This window comes from Myxine glutinosa, chromosome 6, assembly GCF_964187855.1.
Source record: "Myxine glutinosa chromosome 6, kmMyxGlut1.1, whole genome shotgun sequence".
NCBI classification, from domain to species: Eukaryota; Metazoa; Chordata; class Myxini; order Myxiniformes; family Myxinidae; genus Myxine; species Myxine glutinosa.
The window spans coordinates 31,709,137-31,716,976 of record NC_136266.1 but is presented as its reverse complement, the minus strand read 5'-3'; positions in this window follow the sequence as shown (position 1 = coordinate 31,716,976).

Below are 7,840 nucleotides of genomic sequence, written 5' to 3'. Positions count from 1 at the left end.
ACATACACATCTCAGAACAGTTGAGATGCTGAGACCTGCATGAGCAGTGAGACATGCATTGGGTCTTCTTGCAGTTACATTTGATTAGATGTGTGATGGCAGCTGGGGCTGGAGGGTCCTTGGTTGTGATGGGCACCAGCTGATCTCCTTCTGCTCTCCATCCATGTTCTGTTGGTTGTGGAAGCTGGGGGTCTGGTACATCAGCCTGATGCCACACCATGGCCTGGAAATGTGCACGAGCAATGGCTTCATGTAAAGCTCCCCGTGTTGGTGGCAGCTTCTGTGCCTCTAGCTGTTTCTTGGTAAACAGTCTCCACCTCAGCTTGCCCACATCCACAACTGTAGTACGAGGCTCATACAGCTGGCATACAAATGCCTCAATGTCACTTTCTGTGTCAGCTCTCAGCTCCTCAGAGGCCCCAAGGTCATGAAACGCAGATACCACCTCAACAGAGCACCTATTGAGGGCTTGCCAACATGTGAGCTTTCCCTTGCTGGCAAACCGACCAGTCTGGTCTGCTCCCGTGAATGCATGGAATCCTGGTAGGGCTGCAGCCTTCCTGACACCAAGTTCATGTACTATTGGTTCCAGTGAGATTTGCCTCTTCTTGTTCCCCACACCCGTGATGAAGTATGTGTCTTTGCATAGTTCATGGTACCGGTGGAGTGCTAGGATGAATACATCAGTATCAGGTGACTGAATGTACAGCTGTGTTGCACCTTGGTGGGATGATGTCGTCTTGTACGTCCTCAGCTTCAGCTGTTCGCATGATTGTGCGTGAAAGTAGCCACACTGTGTCCGTCGCAGAGTACGGCTTGGTGACATCTGGGTTTGACCGTGTCTTGAAGCTATACGTGGTACCTGTGGCAGATTGTTTGTTTGGTGCTTGGCAAGGAACAAAGTCTGGAGCAGTCAGAACCTTGAGTGAGCGGTGTCTGGCCTTTCGGTCATGTAGTGTCAGTGTTCTATGTTCATCTGTGGAGGGTGCATGTTCCCGTCGTTGGTAGAGTGCCCAGGCTGTAGCATGGAGTGTCCGCTTCCCATCAGGTGTGTCTTCATTGAAGTCACTGTTGTCCACTGCAAAGAAGACAAACGTCCCTATGCACATGGTTCTTGGAAAGTATACACCCTGTTCTGTCGTAGACTCTATGACTGAGTTGGCCAGCTGTGTCTCCAACCGCAAGATCCGACTATAATCAACAGACAGACCGAACCCATGCAGGAAATCCAGAAGCTTCTTGTTTCTGGTGGACTGATGGACTACAATGGCAACGGCAAGCTGCTGTGGCCATTCTAAGCGATGGCGGAATGGTGCATCTGGCTCTTTGGGCTTGTACGTGACTTGGCGTTTTGACTTGTAGCCGTACATGATGTTCTGACTGATGGTTATAACATCTCGATGAATAGTGGCTGAGCGCATAGTCTCTGGCTCAATGCTCGTGGCTGGTCCTTCCAGTAGCCAGCGGAGGAAAGCATAGAGTACTTTGGGTACATGCTTTTCAGCATCATCAGTGTTCATTTCTCCTTCAAATTGCCATGGGTGCTTGTTCTGACAAGCAATGGCACTGCGGAGAACAGAGGCACTCTCAAACAGTTGTTCGATGTTTTTTTCATTTGTCTTCGTCATTGCATCTTCGACAGCTGCATCACGCACGGCAGTGGAGAATACACAGTCTGACTCGTTTCGACGTTTTGGTTTCATGAAGTGAACGTCATCAATGTGAGAGTTGATTTTCTCCTTCATGCCTTGGGTAGTAGGTGATGGGACATTGTGCACACCATTATTGTCAAGAATCCTGGAGTAAACCGACTTCAGGTCAGACATGTTGAGAATTTCACCAGCTTGGAGTAGAGAGCGAACAAGGCTGACAAACTCAATGTCTGCGGCTATTTTGATAACATTAGTTTCTTGCAGTATGTGTTCTTTGTCATCACTTGATGTCCCACTCTTGGGAGCACGTTGGACATTCTGCACCCAGCATGGGAGATGATACTTGACGTCGATCGCATGAGCATCATGTGCACTGATGGCAGCACTCAGCTGAACTTTCCACTTGTGGTTGCTGCCTGCTTCAACAGCTTTCTTCAGCTGTTTACCTGCGTTGAACGTGCATACAACATGTACACTTTCCTTAGTGACCTCTTGACAGAAGAAACAAAGGTCTCTGTTGAATGGAGTTGATGATGAACGTGTGAAGCGAAGAGTCTCGTCTTGCGTAGAACCTGAGGTACTTGCAGCGGCAGGTGCAGAAGAAGGACGTCCACACCTCTTATGAAGATGCTGGGTGTCGCCATGTTCGCAGGCTTTCTGGTGGCGAACTCTAGCACACTCCAGGTGAGCAGTGTTGCATGTAGATCCATAACATGCCCGGTGCCACTTTGCTTTATTGTTCCTCAAGTCAGTGGCAGTGAAACAGCTTAATCGTTCGCTGATCTGTTTGAAGTCGGCATCACCATATCGTGCCCTCTCCTGGATGAACTGGAGAAACTTTGCATATGAGCCCAGTGCTGGCTCAGTCACTAGTGCACCTTGGGGATCCTGGCACTGAATGCAAAGTGTGAAATCAGTTTCTTTCTTGGTTTTCTTGCTTTTTGGCTCCATCATAGCTCAGGGTCACGAATCTGGAACATACAAATAACAAATAACAATTAAGATAGATGTGCATTAAGTTAGATTTTGGACACTGGTTCGGCTGTGCCATAAAAACCTATTTTTATCCCTTGTAGGTTATTAAAGAAGGTTTCATTCAATTCTCTATCCCCAAAAATGTACAACTGGACACCAGAATCGAAACTCTAGGTCATTTAGAAGCCAAGATAATGGAATTTTACGTTTTCGACATCCGCCATTTTGAAAATCCAAAATGGCCGCCATAAAGAACTTGAAACAATTGGAGACATATTTTTTCTAGAACTTATATCATCCCTAAAGACAGCCCAACCAGTGTCCAAAAATTAACAAGCAATTTCACCGGGCATTTCAATCTGCTACATTGGCCCCCCCACTATGTGCTCTGTTTGCCGTGTTCTTCATCATCGTCGTTTATCGGCTCCCTTATTCTATTTCTTTTCATTTTACCTTCGCCTGCAGGTTTTGCTCGCGACAGGTTCTCTTTTATTTTATTTCGAAACCGTTTCTTTAGTTTCATTTATTTTTAGCTATGGCGAACGTTCGTTTGCACAATAGCAGGTATGAGTCATTGACTCGCAAACACGGGCTTATTGCTTGCCCGCCTGACGGAGTGAGTGTCGAGGACGTGGTAACCAGTATTGGTAACATTGTCGGCCTGGATAATGTCCTCGCTGCCTCCAGGATGAACCACAGAATTGTGGATTTTGTATCAAAGGAACACCTCGTTAATGAGGTGGTGGAACACGGTTTGTCCTTATCCCAGGGCATTTATTTAAGTGTTAGTCCGATGGACACACCGGCGGTCCGAATCATTTTGTCGAACTTACCGCCGTTTATAAAAAGCGAGCACATTGTCTCTTCGCTTAATCGTTTCGGCAGCGTCGTGTCCCGGATATCGATGATCCCCCTGCGACTTCGAGCAGACGCCTCGCTTCGACACGTCATGACCTTCCGGCGTCATTGTTATATTATCCTCAAAGACCGCTCAGATGCTTAATGCGACCATGACGCTGTCGCTCAATGGTCATAACTATCAAATATATGTGTCGACCGAAACGACGACCTGTTTCATTTGCGGGCAACACGGACATGTTAAAGGTGCCTGCACGAAGGTAACTGTCCCCGTGAGAACAACCGAGCAGGCAGAACCTGGCAATGCTGTGGACGATCAGCCGTCCACATCGGCGGCAGCAGCGAGAGATACCTGTACGAAGGTAACTGTCCCCGTGGGCACGCCTAAACAGGCGGCACCTGGTAATGCTGTGGACAATCAGCCGTCGACATCGACAGCAGCAGTGAGGGATTCCTCCGTGAATGATGAAGGTTTCACTGTTGTTACTGCTCGGAAGAAGCACAAACGGCCGAACGTTAATGACGAAGCAGCAACGAGGGATTCAAAAACGATTGTGTTGACTGGAAGCGACAATGGACCCCTCACTGAGGTGGCTCCTTGTGTTACCGGCATAGCCTTACACAATAGATTTGCATCTCTAACTCCTGATGATGATAAAGAATTAATGAATCAGAGTGAAAGAGCTGCTTGTGATGACAATAATGGACCTACAGAGCCCATTTTAGCCTCCGCCTCTGCGGGGCGTGAGGAACCTGAGGAGGTCGTGCCTCAGAATGGCCTGGGCTGTGCGGACATGGAATGCACAGTTTCTGTCTGTGCGGGGCATGAGGCACCTGAAGAGGTCGTGCCTCAGAATGCCCCGGGCTGTGCTGACATAGAATGTACAGTCTCTGTCTGTGCGGGGCGTGAGGCACCTGAGGAGGTCGTGCCTCAGAATGTCCCGGGCTGCGCAGACATGGAATGCGCAGTTTCTGTATCAGCTGGGCATGGCGCACCTGAGGAGGTTGTGCCTCAGGATGTCCCAGGCTGTGCCCTCAAGACATATACAAGTTCTGTCGTTGAAACGCCTCATATAATTCCGGAGCGTGGCATGACCATAGCGGGTCATGGAGAGGTGAATCTCGCAACACCTGTTGCATCATTGTCTGATTTGCAGACGTGTCCAAAACCTGCAGACATTCAGGGGATGGCACACACAGCATCTGCTGCACCGGCACCTGCTTTGTCGTTAGAGGGTGAGACTCACGCTGATCAATTGGACTATGACTCCGATGGAGCCTCATCCCTCACGTCTGGCATCAGCATCGAGGCTTGGAACGAAGTGTTGTTGTCTCATGGGCCGGAGGGTGACCCGGGCATCACACCTGCAGAAATTCTAAAATTCCTGAAAGACACTTTTCGGAAGAGGCGAGTAAAGGTGAAAGATTTCTTTCCAGACCTAAAAATCTTCAGAACATCCGCGAAATATCTCGTCCTGAAGTCCAGCCAGTTCGGAGTTGGGGAACGAGAAGTATTCCGCCTCAAGAAGTACATCGTCAAAGCGAAGGAAGAGCTACAAGTAGACCAACCTTCCGCTATATAACCGCTTCCCCTTATTCTTCACATGACCTTTTCTGTAGCTACCTTGAATATCAATGGGGGGCGGTCCCCATTGCGTAAGACCCAGGTGAAATTACTCACTGAGGAAAAGCATATTGATGTCATGCTTTTACAGGAGACGAGATGCAGTCCTTCGTGCGAAAGCCAATGGCGAAGGTTGATGAATGGCCAATGGTTTTTCAGTAGCTTGGCTTGCCCTAGAGCCGGGGTAGCTATATTCTTCTCATCTTCTTTTTTCCTCCAAACTGACATTGTTTTTGAAGACATACTTAAGGGGTATCTAATTTCTGTGTCTTTCACCTTCAATGGTTACAGGCACACACTTTTTAATGTCTACTCACCCAGTGACAGCACTGACAGGGTCACCTTCTTCACACAGTTAGAAACATCACTCACTCATGCAGATTTTAATAATCTTGTTTGCTTGAGTGGGGATTTTAATTGTACTCTAGACTCTGCCATGGACCGGAACGGTAAAGAACCTCATCTAGCTAGTACCATCCCACTGGCGAGGGTTTTATCTAAATTCTCTTTCGTTGATGCGTGGAGACTTCACAACCCCCTCATACGCCAGTATACATGGTGTCGCTGTCTTGACGGTCGGCTTTCCTTCGCTCGGCTAGATCGTGTTTACATAAATAGTAACTTTCTTAACATGATGGGCAATGTGCAAATTTTACCAATCGGTTTCTCCGATCATCACATGGTCACCTTTTCTCTTCTCTCTCCGATACGGAACTATGGAGCTGCACATTGGATTTTTAATGTGGACCTTTTAGAGGATCAAGCTTTCCTTAAAGCCTTCCGGGCTTTCTGGGGTACACTGCTTTTGCGGAAACCTTCTTTTTCTTCCCTCAATCAATGGTGGTATAATGCTAAGGCACAAATTAAAACCTTTTGTCAGCAGTATAGATTCTTTTGTACAAAAGATGAGTCTCTCTTTAAAAGTGTTATTGAAAAAGAAATTTTAGCTTTGCAAAGCCATCTGTCACCTTCCAACACAATGGAAACAAATCTTTCATTGGCCAAAAAGAAAGCTATTCTCAACAGGCTATGTGTAAAACAAGCTAGAGGTGCCATGGTTCGTCTCCGTGTGGAGAATTTGCGTCATCTGGACGTGCCTTCTAGTTTCTTCTTTCGACTTGAACACACTTCAAAGGGTAGCGAGCAGCTCACCTTGTTACGGACTGTGCAGGGCAATATGATAAAGGATCACAAGGGCATTAGAACCCTGGTTAAAGATTACTTCTCTGATCTGTATTGTAGGAAAGACATTGATGACGAAATGGTGCATTTTTTAACCGCGTCCTTGCCCACCTTGTCAGCTACTGCACGTCAAGAGCTGGACAGAAAGATAACTATGGAAGAACTGTTTGTTGCACTACAAGCCTTGCCGAATGGAAAAGCCTCTGGCTTGGATGGACTCCCCGTAGAGTTCTACAAAGCTTTCTGGGACCTCTTTGGGACGGAACTGTTGGAAATATTTTCTGACAGTTTACGACTCAACCAACTGCCACTCAGCTGCCGTAGAGCGGTGCTTGCCCTAATACCCAAGAAGGGAGATCTGCATCGGGTGGAAAATTGGCGTCCGATATCCTTGCTATGCGTGGATTATAAAATCTTTTCTAAGGCTCTCACCAACCGGCTCAGAGTCGTGATTGGGGAGATCATACACCCAGATCAATCTTAGTGTCCCTAAAAGGTCAATTCACGACAGTATCTTTATTGTACGTGACATGATTGATATCTGCTCTCTCGAACAAAGAAATGTTGGTCTGGTGTTCCTCGATCAGGAAAAGGCCTTCGATGCCATCGATCACTTTTATCTTTTCTCTGTTTTACGGGGGTTTGGTTTTGGTGAATTTTTTATCTCTCACGTACAGCTACTGTATAATAACATTTTTAGTTTAGCAAAAGTTAACAACATTTTATGTCAGCCTTTCCCGGCTAGTAGAGGCATTCGTCAAGGTTGCCCTCTTTCCGGCCTCCTGTACTCCCTCGCGATTGAGCCTTTGCTCGTTCGTTTGCGCGCACGTCTTCCCGGTTTCGTTCCTCAACCAACTGCGAACCCGTTCAAGGTGATTGCTTATGCAGACGATCTTTGTGCAATCGTTCACTCGGATGAGGACGTCTTGGCCTTGGTCCAATGCGTCCATGAATTCAGTTTGGCAAGTTCGGCAAAAGTGAATTGGAAAAAGAGCAGAGCTCTCTACCTTGGTCCGCATAATGGCGCCACTCCTCCGACTCTGCCGGAGCAACTCGAATGGGCATGGGATGGCGTTCTTTACCTTGGTGTCTTTCTTGGTACCGAAAACTTCATTTTGAGAAACTGGGAATCTCTCATAATTAAAACTGAGAGGCGGCTGCAAAAATGGAAGGGCTTACTCTGCCAACTCTCCTATCGGGGCCGAACCCTCATTATAAATAACCTTGCAGCATCGATGCTTTGGCACGTTTTTATGGCACTGCAGCCCCCAGATTTTATTCTTAAAAAACTGCAATCTTTTTTTATTGACTTCTTTTGGGGGGGGAAGCACTGGCTCAAACCTGGTGTGTTAAACCTACCCGTTGCTGAAGGAGGACAGGGTCTGATTGCCATTACCAGTAAAGTTATGGCTTTTCGCCTCCTGTCGCTTCGTCGACTGCTGTACACTGACGTCCCGTGGAAGGCATTGGCTCACTGCCTGCTTCGGCAGGCAGGGAGACTCGGCTACGATCAGGAGCTGTTCCTTATTGGCAGCAAGAAAGTCGATAT